Raw genomic sequence first — 15,023 nt, forward strand, 5'->3', positions numbered from 1 at the left:
ATGAAGCCATTCTTGCATTCCATAACCTTCTTGGGTATAGTGGAACATTCATATACTCTATTGTCGAAATCTACTCACTAGAATTTCATCTAAAATTTTTACATTCCTACGAGAGACTGGTAGAGAGCCTCCCTTTGGGGGCTTGCCAGATTTGTTATCAGGGTCATGTTTGCTTGAAAAAAGAATCTGGAAGTATTCCATCTTTTTTCTAAATCCTGGAACAGTTTATATAACACAGAAATTATCTGTTCCTTGAAAGTTTAAAATAATTTTCAAAGGCCTTTTTGTATTTTAAAATCTTCCACCTGGCCCAGGTATGTGTGTGTGTGCGTGCGTGTGTGTGTGTGTGTGTGTGTGTGCACGCGCCCATGGGGACATTACCATATTTGTATTTTTATACATTTAAAATGACACTGTAAGATATTGATCTCTAAAGGAATAAGGAACAGTTAGTTGCATTATAATTTACTGCCTTCCTTTCCCCCATGAAAGGGAGTGAATGCCCAAGAGGATAAAGCGCTAAGAAATAAGCCATGTTCCCAGGTTTTTGTTCTAAGAGCCTCCCTTTTAGAGGCCCATAAGGGAGGCTATAGATGGTAGTCAGGGAATATTGAATGCGGAACCATCCACAATTCATTGAGGCTGAGCAAGTTTGGCATCCACACCTTTTAACACTGACATCTGGACCTAGGAAACCTAAGATCTGAAAAGAAAAGGAGATCATCAGTCTGCCACAGGTCACCTTGAAGTGTGTGGTAAAGGTCTTCCGATTTTGTAGTCCAGCAAGCCACCAGTAGGACACTGTACTTCTTACAGAGCAACAAAAGTTTGTAATTCTAAGGCTTTCTCTACTGACTGCAGGGCTCCTGGATCAACGACCTTCCAAACACTTCACGGGAACCACAAATAAAGATTCAGAATTGTTAGCGACTGAAAGTCTGTGTCCCACCCCCCACCCCCCAACCCAAATTCATATGTTGAAACCCTAGACCCCAATCTGATAGTATTAGGAGATGGGGCCTTTGGGAACCAACTAGATTAAGAAGACTCACAAGGCTGGAGCCCCATGATGGGATTAGTGTCCTTATAAGAAGAAGAGACACCAGAGCTTCCTTTTTTTGTAAGGACACAAAGAAGATGTCAAATGAGCACACATCAAGATGGCGGCCGCCTACAAACTATCCTAAGAGCTCTCAGAATGAAACCTGCCTTGCCAACACCTTGATCTTTAGACTTCCCCTTCAGAACTGTGAGAAATAAATTTCTATTTTAAGCCACCCAGTCTGTGGTATTTTGTTATGGCAGCCCAAGTTGACCAAAGCAAGGGGGCTGTGGTAATGTCTGTCCGAAAGAACACGGAGCCATAACTAGGCACACTGAATAGCCTGCTGTGGAGAGAGATACACCTGAGGAGAAACAAGTAGTAAGGAGTCTGAATGAAGATGGAGGGTCTCCTAGAACAGGCGAGGACTGTGCTGTATGAGCATCTGTGAGAATACAACCAGGACTCAAACAGTGACACCGTGCCCAAGAACAAGGTCGTGAACAGGGCAGTAACTGCATATGTGGTACGTTGGCCAATGGTCTGCTTTTTCTTAAGAAAGACACATTCTCAGTTCGTGTCCTTGTTCACAGGGGTCCATGAAGTGTTAGAGGTCAATTAAGCGTTGGGATTAGGTCACCTTTTGTCAGTCAAGGTGATGAGTGTTAGAATAGCCCGGCAGGAAGGCACGGACCTCCAAACCCTCTTCAGAGCTAGGATTCCATAATTCCACTCAGGATTTCGCACAAGCGTGCAAGCGGTTTTTTTCTCCCCCCTCCACAATGACAGAGAAATTGCTTTCACGCCAGTCATGGCCTCACACAGAAGCTTAATCCCTGGCTGGAAGGCAAAACATGCTTGTGGCAAAGCCAAGCAGGCATGTGAAGTGAAGCAGAATGAGGAATGTTTTATGACTGTTTGGGATGCCAGGGGTGGCTGGGTATATGTTGGGTTTTTTTTTTTAAGGACTCCAAAAGACATCTTAACTCATACTGTTTTGGCAGCTTCAAGATGCAACAGTTACTACAAGCCCTAACAGCAGTGACTGATTTCTCACAAGCACCCTTTCCTTTCTGGAGCTTTAAATTCTCTCGCTCTCTCTCTCTCTCTCTCTCTCTCTCTCTCTCTCTCTCTCTGTGTGTGTGTGTGTGCTTTCCCACACATAGAGGCACATACCACACAACTGACGGCCAAGTCCAACTGAACAGATTTATCATTTTTAGGGTGAAACTGTGGAAAAAGAAAAACTGTTGACATACCTTTTAATCTGAACTATGTAGGTCTTGCAAGACTTTCTTTCTACCGGCAGAAAATCAAACTAACAATTCTAAGCTAATGACGAGAGTAAACAGTTCCTTCTTTATAAAAATGAATTGGACTCATCAAGCCTTGCGTTCAAGTGAATTTCTCCGGCTCCTTTAAGTCAAATAAAGAGATGGCTTAAGAGAATTCCTAGGCTCTAAGAGTCTTTAAAAAGTAGGATTTGCCCCCCTATACTTGCACATGAAGTAAATAACTCTCCATCTCCCCAATGCTTGTTACCCACAGATTGCATTGAAGGATCCAACTGCGTGAGGTAGTTTTTACAGGCAATGTCAGGAAAAAATACTCCTTTTCTTAAATGAAACTCTTTTATGAAATTCTATGCTAACAGATGTTAGGTTTTTTAAAACATCCCTCCACTAAGGAAGGCAAAGCAAGAGAAGAAGTTGGTAACTCTAGGCCAATCCCTTCCAATTTTTTTGATAGTTCTTCATCCAAGTCATCTACATATGAGACGACTTGTCTGGACCAAGTAATTTAGGGTCAATCATCTAACTATTACTGGTTCCCATCTAGTTATCACAATGGTGACCAGCTCCAGGGTCAGCAAACGACCTACAGAAAATTTAAGACTGATTTTAGTCAATATGCAAGGGCGAGAGTATGAATTTTTCTCAGGTCTATAAGTTCCTGGTGTTCTGGAAATTTTTCTTCTATCTGCAGACCCCTCACTGTACCCTATTCCACCCCGCATTATCAGGTTATCCCTTCCTGGTTTTGAAACATAGGTGATAAAGCTTGAGGGTACTCGAGAGAGCACAGGTGTGCTCTCCCAACCGCTAATTCTGGGAACCCCGAACCAAGGACAGTGGCTCTGCTGAGATTCTGAGAGGTCAGCTTTATGGCACTAAAATCTTTAGAAAATAACTCACAGCATTTTGTCAGCTAGACTTCAACTGAAATAAATGCCCAAGACCAGATTCTTGCTTCTACAGCATCTCACTTGATGCAGGTGATCCTAAAATCCATCCACTCAGAAAACCCCAAATGGTGTGGTTGGTTTAGGAAGCCAAAGCTGAAGAGGGTCACTTGCCCCTTCCGGAGCCTCCAAACTGAGAACAAAGGCAAGAAAATCAGTTGGGACAGATCATGACAGGCCTTCAACTATGTTTTTTAGATGTTTATTTATTTATTTTGAGAGACAGAGAGAGTGAGAGCAGCGGAGAGGCAGAGAGAGTGGGAGAGAGTGAATCCCAAGCAGGTTCCGTGCTGTTAGCACAGAGCCCGATATGGGGCCCAGTCTCAAGAACCATGAGATCAAGACCTGAGCCGAAATCAAGAGTCAGACACTCAACCAACTGAGCCACCCAGGTGCTCCAGGCCTTCAACTACTTATAAAACTTTTCAACTAAGAATATATTAATAAGTTACTGCAAAATAAAAATCCCCTCACTTCCAGGGATCATACCTACGTTTAACTTAACCGTACGCTACTAAAATTTTCTTTTTTTTTAGATTTTCCCCGAAATGAATTCTAAAATAAAAACCATTCCAGTGGAAAGAAATCCATAAACACTAAATTTTTTAGCACCTTTATTTACCTCCTCTCTAACTGAACTAATCAGTGGCAAAACATAATTTGTAGTGAAGAGAGTTAATTTCCTAGGACTAAATGCACACATTAAACACATAAATGTGACAATATTTGGGAGATATATGAAGCAATAAAGATAACATTTATTGGGCCAGCCACTGGGACACTGGGCATTTTACTTGGATTATCTCAGTTAATCCTTACAACGGACCTATAAAGTAGGTGCTATTCTACTCCCATTTTATAGATAAGGTTTAAATGAGGAACTTCATTAATGTAATTTAATCTCCACTAACCCAGAATTTGAGTTCAGCGTTTACTCTGGCTATAAAAAGGTTGAATAAGCATATGAGAAATTAAACAGAATAGTAGAAGGCACGATCAATCTACTAGAAGGTCCTATGTTTTAAGACATAGTGAGAAGCAGATGCTAATTGCAAGCCTGTCTGGGAACTGTTTGGGAAGATTCTGTCTGAAACTATGCTATGGTAAGATATTTTAAAATGCAGACTTTCACTAGTTAAAAACAGGTTTCGTCTCACTGTTACTTCCAACAATGGGTCTAGATCAGTGGAATTTCTATAGATTTCTATGCATGATACAGTATAGTGGATGTCAGCTGCCACTTTCCTGGTATCCATCTCCTCCCTGCCCCCCCGGCTCTGTCTCGTCCTCTTCCTACCAGTCCTGGTGCTTTAGGGAAAGCTGACACACTCCTCCAGTAGAGGGATAGACCAACCAGAAAAACCTCCCATCCCTGCCAATCAACGGAGGGCACTGGGATTGGCTGTGGAATAAGCACATGGCTCAATTTGGGCCAATGAAATGCCAGGGTTGGTTTCCTGGGGATGGAATTCTGGGAAAGACACTTTCTCAGTCTTCTAAGGACTTTCTTTACCAGAAGGAATGCTTCTTTCCTCCTGACCAGAGGGATGCAACTATGAGCCCAGGAACTCCTGCAGCCATTCTGCCTCCCTGAGGAAAGCCAGCCTGAGGATGAACTGACATCACGGATGAGTGACAGAGAGATGGAAAGAAATAATGGTTGACATCATGCTGAGCTGCTAGTTCACATCCACAATACAGCCCACCCCATCCCTAACTTTGCAAGTACATGAGCTGATTAGTTAATTCCCTGTGCTGTGGGAGCACTTTTGAGTTAGGTTTTATGGACAGTCACAACCCCAAAGAATCCCAACTGACACGTGAGAAAAAACAAACACTAATTCACACCCTTTCTCCTGCAAGTACCTGGATTTTACTTTACACCGTTTCACAACTGTTTCACAGTGGTTTTGTGTTGTTTTCTCCTAAAAAATGTCACAGGCTTCCCAGAAACACTTTCATGAATTCATGAGTGGCCTTGGGCAAGTCACTTGACTTTCCTGGGTCTTTTCAACTAAAAAGGGTGAAGTTTGATTAGAGGATTCTGTGCTCCTTCCAGCCCTCACAGTCCAACAGATCTATGTGGCTGACCTAATAATGCAACGTTTCGCTCACTCCACCAAACAAAACCCCTCTTTGGATGGAGATATCCTCTGCAATACAACCTAAGCAACCTGTATCTCTTGCTTGGTCAGATATTTCCCTTTCACACCTCTACATTCACCCTTCTCCACTCAGCTCTGCTTCCCCAGAGGATCTGATCTCTTTGGACAGCATCGGTATGGCTCCCCGCCTTCTAGCTTCTGGCTGAGTGTGCCTAACGGGAGGCATCATCAGGAGACGGGAGAACTGACGAGTGAGTTCAGTGAGGAGATTTATTCCCCTGGCTCTTCCCCAGCAGAGTTGCTGAAGGTTGACTGCACCCTTCTACCAGAGATAACCTTACAATGTAGCTTCTCTTTCCAGTTCTAATAACCAGTCCTTGCCTCTTTCTTTCAGGACTAGGTATGGTAACAGCTCCCTGAGGTCCCTAGCCCTGGGATGCTTCCACATCCTGTGCTCGGTTCTCTTAACCCTGCCTACGCCACTATAAACAGCCCCTTCAGGAAAAGCTCTTAGATTACTCCATGAGTGAGCCATCTGTTTCTTACTGGAACCCCAAGACACAATGGCTTAAAAATTAAATCAAAATCAAGCACAACAAAAGAGAAACACAAGCAATCAGCTTTGAGTCCCACATAAGAGACATGAAAAGTGTGGCGCGTGCCAAGAAAAACAACCTGCACATATCAAATTAGACACCCGCCACCCTCCTTCCCCGCCGTCACTGAGAATTTGTGGAAAATAGCCATCTCTTGCTATGCCGGGGTTTAAACATACAAAAAAAAAATCTGTTTATACACAAATTTATTGACCCTTCAGACACCATCTGCGTGGGGCCTGGCAGAAGAATCACAGCTATGCGCCCATTTTCTAGAGGGACAAACTGAGCTTGGAAGAGAACGGAGGGCCAGAAATCTGCCTCTGACAGGCCCTGTGGGGGTTCTCAGCGCAGCCTTCCGTACTGCAGCTCTCCAGAGATGTCTAATTCCCCCTGAACGCAGATAGAGCTACCATCCATGAGGGTCCTTTGGCTCCTCCGCTATTCACAACAACTGCAAAAGTCAAGAGAGACAAGGCACGGTGCCCTCAGCCCCATTCCAAGGGATGCTGAATTCCAGCACGTGAATCCATAATCGCCACCATTTCCCAGAGAGACCTTTTCCAGAAATCTAGGGTTGTCCAGGCCCACAGCAGCCCCCCTCCCCTTCGCAAGGCATTTTCCACACCGCAGATATCAAAGAAACACTTTTAGGACTCCTTCATCACAAAGCATTTCAACGCAGCTATACCTGTTGCAGGATTGGGAGGCTTAATCTTTCAGGGTCGTCCTGCTCCCATGTCTTCCTCCTTCAGCATCCTCCAGAGCCGGGGCCTGTGGGAAGGACCCAAAAAGCACATTCAGGATATTTGCCCTCAACATGAGAAAGATCCTATCGATCAGGAGAGACCAGAGAGGCAGCCCAGGATGGAGCCCTGAAGAATCCAACAGTTGATAGGCCTGCCCTGGAGGAGGACCCTGCAAAAGCTGCTGAGGAGGGTCCCCAAGGGAGAGGAGAATTTAGGAAAGAAAGACACCCAACTCCCTTGTAGTTACTGAGGCCTGCAACCCAGGAGTCACGGCGACTCCTCTCTTTCCTTCACACTCCGCATCCAATCCACCAGCAAATGATGGCAACGTGATTCTTCAAAATATCTCCAGACTCGCCACTTTCTCACCACCTCCATGGCTACCACGTTGGTCCAAGCCAGCAGCTTCTCTTGTTGGGCTATTGCGATAACTTCCTAACTGGTCTCCCTACTTCCGCCCTTGCCTTTCCATAATCCATCTATTCTGTGGGTTGAATTGTGCCATGGGTTGGATTGCGTGTCCCCCAAATTCCTAGGTTGAAGTCCTAACCCCAGTACCTCAGATGAGGGCCTTATGTAGAAATGGGGTCACTGCAGATGCAATTAGCTGTGAAGAGGTGGTCATCCTGGAGTAGGGTGGGTCTCTCATCCAGTCTGACTGGTATCCTTACAGAAAGGGGAAATTAGGACACAGGCCCTCACACAGGGAGAACGCCGATGTGTGAGAGGGTTGCTGTTCTGCTGTCACAAGCCCAGAAACTACCAGAAGGTGAGAAAGGGGACTGGAACAGATCCTTCCCTAGTATCTTCAGAGGGAACGAGGCCCTGCTAACACCCTGATCTCAGACTTCTGGCCTCCAGAACTGTGACAAAATATACTTCTGTGACTTTAGCCACCCAGTTTGTGGTACTTTGTCATGGCAGCCTTAGCAAACCAATACACCATGGTCCCACGGCAGCCTCAGTGATCATTTAAAAATCACTGTTCTTGGGGCGCCTGGGTGGCACTTAACCTAAGCGCCGACTCTTGATTTCAGCTCAGGTCATGACCTCACGGTTCACGAGATGGACTCCCGTGCTGGGTTCTGTGCTGACAGTGCAGCCTCTGCTTGGGATTCTCTCCCCCTCTCTCTCTCTGCCCCTCCCCCATACCCATGCCCATGCTCTTTCTCAAAATGAATCAACAACAACAACAACAACAAATCACTCTTCTGCTCAAAACACTCCTATAGTGTTTCATTTCTCTCAAAATAGAAGGCAAAGTCCTTGAAATGACCTTTAAGGCCCACATGGCCTGGCCTGGCCTCTTCCTTGACGTTTTCTTCTCCTACCCTGCCTTTCTTCAATCTCCTCCAGCTAGGATGGCCTCCTCAAACATCCCCAAGCAGGCCCCTCCCTCAAAGCCTTTATACTTGCTCTTCCCTCTGCCTGGAACATTCTTCTCCCAGGCGTCCTTTACTTTCTTCAGGCTCCTGTGACAATGTCACTTTCTCAGTGAGACTCTCCCCTCTAACCCCAGCGCCCATCCTATGCCCCTCCCCGGTTGTGTTTTTCTTCGTAGCATTTATCAGCACCTGACATTTGTTTGTATTTTTACCTTCCTCCCTCACACCAGTCTGTAAACTCCTTGAAAGCAGGGGCATGGTATTATGGTTTGTCCCGGATACTGGTACCTAGTAGGTACTCAAGAAATAATTGTTGAGAGATTTATTTATGGAATGAAAAAAGCCAAGAGAGGTGCAGAAAGGGGGAAGTTGTCCAATGTCAAAAGTAGCAAAGAGTCCAGAAAGATAAGGAGTGGAGCGTCCACTGGGTGTGGTAATATGGAGGCCACAGGTGAGCTGACAGAGGGCAATTCCTGTGGGAGGCAGGAGTCCTCTGCAGCAAATCCAACCAGGTCCCTCCCCTGTGCCAGGCACACCTCCCATAGGCAGAAACCAGCCCGAGTGGGCTGTGTCAATTAAGAAGCAAAACCTGAGGGCAGATTCTTCCCAGACATCTGTCTGTGAGGGGAGGAGAAAAGGGAATGAGAACTAGAGACGGTGAAGGTTTGAGGTTCGGCTTGAACCGGGTTCCTTAAGGGGGTGAGGTCCCAGGAGTGACAGGAGATGCGGGGGATTCACGTACAGGAAGAAGGTTCTCTCTGGCCGGGAGGGGGGATGCGTCCATCTCTGAGGGGAAGGAAATCAGGTTGGATGAGCCCCAATGTCAGTACCCACAAGGGAGCGAAGACAGGAACCTGAGGGCTCAAAGCTGAGCTGCTAGAACCTGTCAATGAATAAATGAAGCCAGGCTGTCTCCTGAATGAATATGGGCAGACAGGAGCTTGACAGGGGATGTGGTGTGAAACACCTCACCGAGAGGAGTCGTGTAGGTGTAGGGGTGGCCCTAAAACCGGAAGCCTCCTTAAATTTTGTGCCCTCAGTGCTTCACCGGCCTCACCCAGCGGTGACAGCGGTCAGAGAGAGAGAGCCTACTGCTGGCCAGCAACACGGAGGGCCCGACGGAAACTAGAAGCCTTGGTTTCAGAGAGACCCAATCCTCAGGGCTGTGGGGTTCTGGAGAGGCCCTCGGCAGCCTGGGTTGAGTCTTCCCCAAACCGAATCCGGAGGCCCAAACAGCTCCGTCCACCTCTGCCAATGCTGCATGACTGTCCCAGGCTCCCAGAGTCAGACCCTGGAGAGCCCTCCGAGCCCTCACCCTGCACTCCCGATTCCTCCCTCTTCGTCACACATCGAGTCTCGTACACCACAAGAGGATTCCTACTCTGCCCGGGCACCCACAGCTGCGTGCTGGGTGCGACACAAGTTAAACCCTCACACGACAGTCCTGTGAAGTGGTTTTAGCTTCCATGCATAGTCGATGAAACTGAGATTCAAGAAATTCAGTAACCTGCTTGAGGAGGTCACATGGGCAGCAAGGGGCAGAGCCGGGGTTTGAAATCTTCCATGTCTCCGTCTTCCTTTCTGTATTCATGTCACCACCCTCGTCCCAGCCCTCAGAGTTTCACTCCTAGAATTCAACAGGATCCATGCGTTCTTACCTCCCGGCATTCCCCATTTACAGGGCACCCAGCCAGAGGAGTCTTCCTACAGCACTGCTTTTACCTAACCCCGTCCGGTTCAGTTGGCCTCGGCAGCTCCTGATAACAGGAAAATTTCAAACTCGACAGCCAGTCCTTGGGACCCTTCATGAAGGATGCACATCAGCTGCTTCTTTTTTTTCTTTTTTATAGAGGAGAGAGAGCAAGAGAGAGCGCGCGCACCTGCGCGAGTCGGGGAGGGGCGGAGAGTGAAAGAATCCCAAGCAGGCTCCACACTGTCAGCGCACAGCCCGACATGGGGTTCGATTCCACAAACCTTGAGATCGTGATCCGAGCTGAAATCAAGAGTCAGACACCCAACCGACTGGGCCACCCAGGCGCCCCCCATATTAGCTTCTTCGATCTTGTTTCCCACATGCACTGCCTGCTCCACCCCTCCGGTGTTCCCCTCCCCCTGCAGCTCCACCCCTCTGACCCCCTGCTCTTGGCCCTCTCATGCAGCCCACTGAGCCACACCACCCCAGCTTCATAGCTCTCTGGCTCCTCTGAGCTCACTGCATTTACCTTCCATGTACACCGCAAACCCCGTGAGGGTGACTAGTATTCGTGTTGAAAATGCTTGGAATTGCCCACTGCTCAACACAGGGTCTCTTGAATGGCAAACGTGACTTGATCTACAGAACAATTCTCATGTAGCTCAGATGATATACTTGTAGGAGTTTTTCAGAAAATACAGAACTGGGATGGGTCAGGGAAGGGACACAAGGCCATCTTGAAGTATCTGGAAGCATACTTCTGGTTCCTCCACAGGAGCACCTGGAGTCTGGCATCCTATAAGAGCTATCCCAGTGAGAAGGAGGGTGCTAGATAGATTTAGCTTCCCGTCCTCTTCCTGCTCCTACATATTCAAGGTCTTGGCATCCTTCCTTAGCTACCCCTTCACATGCTCCCATAGACATAGATGTCCTGTCTTCTTCCTTGTTAAAGCGAAGAGCTTGAGATGTGAGAAATCCAGCTCAACAGGGTTCGTGGTGATGAGCAGAATGGTCAGTCCTGGATGCCCAGAAGTAGGAAAAAGGATACTCCATTTCTGGGAAATTGGGAGTTGGCTCTAACCTACTTCAGTCATTAGTCAGGGACCACACAGTAATTCTGGGGTTCGTGAGGCCACAGGAGGAGGATGAGAGGGGAAGATGAAAGTCAGTAAAGGCCATCAAATCACACCCCATACCTGAATAAAAAGGTCTGGGAGAAAACTATAGGGGTCAAGGTGATGCCGTCTGTGAAGAGGCCCGATAAGAAATCCGAGTCTCCTGAAACCAGCGGAACTGAAGGCACAGTATGGTCCTCATGACACAGTTGAAATAAAGAGCTCTGCAGTCAGCCCTGGGATCCAGTCCTGACCTTGTCACCCAGTGGCTGTCCAATCTTAGGCTCGTCACTCAACCTCTCTGAGCCTGTTTCTGCAGGAGCTAATGCGAAGCCTAAATAAAACAAATGTATAAAACCATCTAGCACAGTGCCTGGCTTTATATAAGGGGCCCAATAAATGCTGCCCCCCTCCCTCCTTCCAGCCTTCAAATCTCAGAACTCTCAAACCTGTATAATGAGAACAAGTTACAGAAGCTACAGGGCACTTCTCAGAGAGAAGGTTTGCAAAGAAAGATGGCCAAAGTCAGCAAAGGGAAGGAGAACAAAAGGGCCACCCCATGGCCTCTAAGAGAGAAGGCGCTGGACCTCTGTGAACACCCGGGTTTCAAAACACAACAAAGCTTCGGGCCTCACACCGGACCCAAACAGGAAGTTTGTGACAAACTTAGCAAATACGCAGGCACAACTGCGGGAGGTTGTACACCACTCAGAAAAGATGAAAACCAGCACCTCTCGGGGGTCAGGGTGGATGAAAAGGAGCATGCCCGCCCCCAGCGTTCCAAATGCACAAAACTCTTCCTGGGCCTCAGGGAGCACCCTGCCTTGTGCTCCTCCTCACCCCAAGCACGTGGGCCAAATCACAAGAGCTGCTCTGGTTTTCCAAAGGCAGGGTCTGTCAACTCCTCCCCACCCTCTGTCCTTCCTGTACCTCCTTAGGCATCAAGGACAGCAGTGAACACCCCCCCTGAACAGCAACCAGGGGCCTGGGTGACTGGGTGACTTAGGTGTGTGGGATCACTTCTCAGCTGGGAGAACTCAGCACAGAAAGAGGAAGTGATGTGTGGAGATGTCTGGCCAATGTGTGTTTCACCAGCCCGCCCCCCCCCCACCGCTCCACAATGGGGTCACCAGGCTGCCATTTTTTCCTCCCTCTGAAATGCTGCCTGGCACTAACATTTTCGTGTTACTTGCACTGTTCACGCTGGCGTGGGCACCGTAACTTCAGATCATGTTAAGTGGAGACAAACGGCGACACACCTAACGTCCATCATCTGTGTCCCATCTCCCCCAGAGTGAAAACTAGGAGATCTCCTCCCCTCTGTGCACACTCTCTCAGCACCTGCGGACTGAGCCTTGAGACCGGACCATACGGTTGCTAAGCGTGCTTGATGAATGAATAAACCACGTCAATATGATTTCTACGACCTTATCCCCTACTGGGTGGTGTCGCTCTTCTTGATGCACCTTCAGCAGACAGGTCCCTGGTTCCTGCCCTCCCGGGTGAAAGGCCCAAGTGCAAGCTCAGTCCCGTCAGCCTCACTGCCCACCCACTGCCTCCTTGGCACCCTCCAGCCGTGTTTTCCCCACCTCCCCAAGTTAGGTTCCTTTAAAAAAAAAAAATGACTCATTTAGGAAGAGACAAAACCAAAAACTTCTATGGTAAAGATAAAACAGCACCCAATCTCTTTAAACATCCCCTACTCCATGTAGAATTTAGATCTGATAAAGACTCCCCCAACTGGACCTCTTATTTTGGAACTTACGGTACATATGATTCTTCTAGCAGAAGACATTTCCAGTAATGTCTCCTCTCTGAACTTTTCAGGGTCTTCTTTTAAATGGAGGTGGACTCAGGCCTCCAGTCAGTAGCTAGCTTCTTCAAAATGAGAGAATGAGAAATTAAAGTCCGGGCTCTCAACTCCCGGAGCAAAAATTAATTATTTGATGTTTCATTCTGTTTAGGATTCTGACTAATGACAGAGGACGCTGGCCTTATATCATTGGCCAACTAAGAATTAAGGGGAGTTTTTCATCAAAAGTAAAACTTCTTGGTCTGTAACAAGTTTTTTTTTTTTTTTTTTTAATTTTTTTTTTCAACGTTTATTTTTTATTTTTTTTTGGGACAGAGAGAGACAGAGCATGAACGGGGGAGGGGCAGAGAGAGAGGGAGACACAGAATCGGAAACAGGCTCCAGGCTCCGAGCCGTCAGCCCAGAGCCCGACGCGGGGCTCGAACTCCCGGACCGCGAGATCGTGACCTGGCTGAAGTCAGACACTTAACCGACTGCGCCACCCAGGCGCCCCGGTCTGTAACAAGTTTATAACATTTTGTGCACCGTATTTGAAAGGAACAAAATTATGTAATACAACACGCAGAATTGTAACGTTTTCGGGCTAAAATGAGCAATTAGGAGAAACCTGACCTAGGGGTTCTGAACATTGGCTTGCATTAAAAAACATTCCCAGGCCTCATCCCCAGAGATTCGTCGGACACCTCTGGGCTGGAGTGGGGATCCGGCATTGGGGATTTTTTTTTAAGTTTCCTAGTGATTTTAATGTGCATCCAGGATTAAGAACCGTGGATCTGTTGTAGTTAGGAAAATGGAGATCTCAGCAAATTAAGGCACCGTCCAAGACTGCATAGCCAGAGACAAAACCAGAACCCAAATCTGACATGTAGGGACTCCCCATCCAGTTCTGCAGTCTCAACTCAGATTCTTAGCATTCAGAGATTTTGTTTGAAACTTCTCTCTCTCTCTCTCTCTCTCTCTCTCTCTCTCTCTCTCTTTTAGTTTGGGGCACTAACACAGAGTTACCAACTTCTGGTTTTGTCAAGCAAGGGTATTTTTATAAATATCTACCAATTACTGTCACTGCTTCCAGACAGGTCTCTTGCTCATTTGCATACCTGCTGCTGGCCCTACCTCAATCCTCGTCCAGAAGGTAAGATTTAATAGTATCTGGCCCCTGCGCACAGTCTCCCACACCTCTACTCACCCGGCTCCTCACAACATCCAGGTGACAAACCCAAACAAAAGCCAGGCCTCAAAAATTCACCATCTCCTCCTTTCCCTAACTCCACAATATCTTTTTTGTTTGTTTTGAGTTTATTTATTTTGAGAGAGAGCGTGCGTGTGCAGGTGGGGAGGGGCAAGAGAGAGGTGGGGAGAAAGAATCCCAAGCAGGCTCCATGCTTTCAGGGCACAGCCCGATGCTGGGCTCAATCCCACGAACTGTGAGATCATGACCTGAGGCGAAATCAAGAGTCGGATGCTTAATGGACTGAGCCCCCCAGGCGCTCCTCCACAGTATCTGTTTCTGAAAGCCCCTTCACTGACTACAAACTACTTCCCAGTCTCTCCAAACCCACCCTTCACCTTCCTCCAGACTGACATGTGACAAGTGATATTTGCACAACTTACAACAACCAGTATTCCCAGGTTGTTGTTCCATGCACGTTATCCCTTCTACATTTTTCCCTCATCAAGGATATACTGGAAACTTTTAAAGAGGACCACCTCTGAGGAATAGGATTAGGGGTGACGGGAGGGCAGGGGGCATTCTCTTTATACTCTTTCCGTTTTAATTTGGGGCAAGCATTTTTTTTAATGGGACAAAACAAATCTCTCCCCCTCTCTTTCTTTCTCACACGAGCATGCGCGCGCGCACGCGCACACACACACACACACACACACACACACACACACACAAGAGGTTACAAAATATATCTACAAACACCATCTAAGTAGTTTGCTTCCACTCTGTAAATACAGAAAATCACCTGGGAAGTCTCCATCCCCAACTTCTAAATGTAAATGATATCTAGGCGGCAGGATTATGGGTGACATTAATTTCACTTCCCTTTCTTCTTTGCTTATCTTTATTATGTTCTGTTTACATTATAAGGGAATAATGAAAGGTTAAAACCTGGACCTAAAGCATTATCTGATCTCTGAAACCTACATAGCCTTGAGAAGCAAAGGTGCCAGTCTGGTGATACGTGTCGAGAAATCTCCTTTTTGTAAAATGAAAGAGGTCTCTCTGGGACCGAGTCTACCACTGCAACTGACCCCGAGCCACGCCCAAGCCCCGCC

General features: G+C 47.2%; 1 protein-coding gene across 7 annotated transcripts in view; it reads right to left on the reverse strand.

Annotated features, from left to right (window-relative positions):
• Nucleotides 1-15,023, reverse strand: part of TRERF1 (transcriptional regulating factor 1) — a 210,790-nt gene that overhangs the window by 118,519 nt on the left and 77,248 nt on the right. For all 7 annotated transcript variants that reach the window (XM_030315515.1, XM_030315520.1, XM_030315519.1 and 4 more), the window contains exon 3: nt 6,677-6,759. The gene's annotated coding sequence lies outside the window, so the exon portion shown is untranslated. The remainder of the gene's footprint in view (nt 1-6,676; nt 6,760-15,023) is intronic.

The sequence above is a fragment of the Lynx canadensis genome, chromosome B2 (genome assembly GCF_007474595.2).
Source record: "Lynx canadensis isolate LIC74 chromosome B2, mLynCan4.pri.v2, whole genome shotgun sequence".
Lineage (NCBI taxonomy): Eukaryota > Metazoa > Chordata > Mammalia > Carnivora > Felidae > Lynx > Lynx canadensis.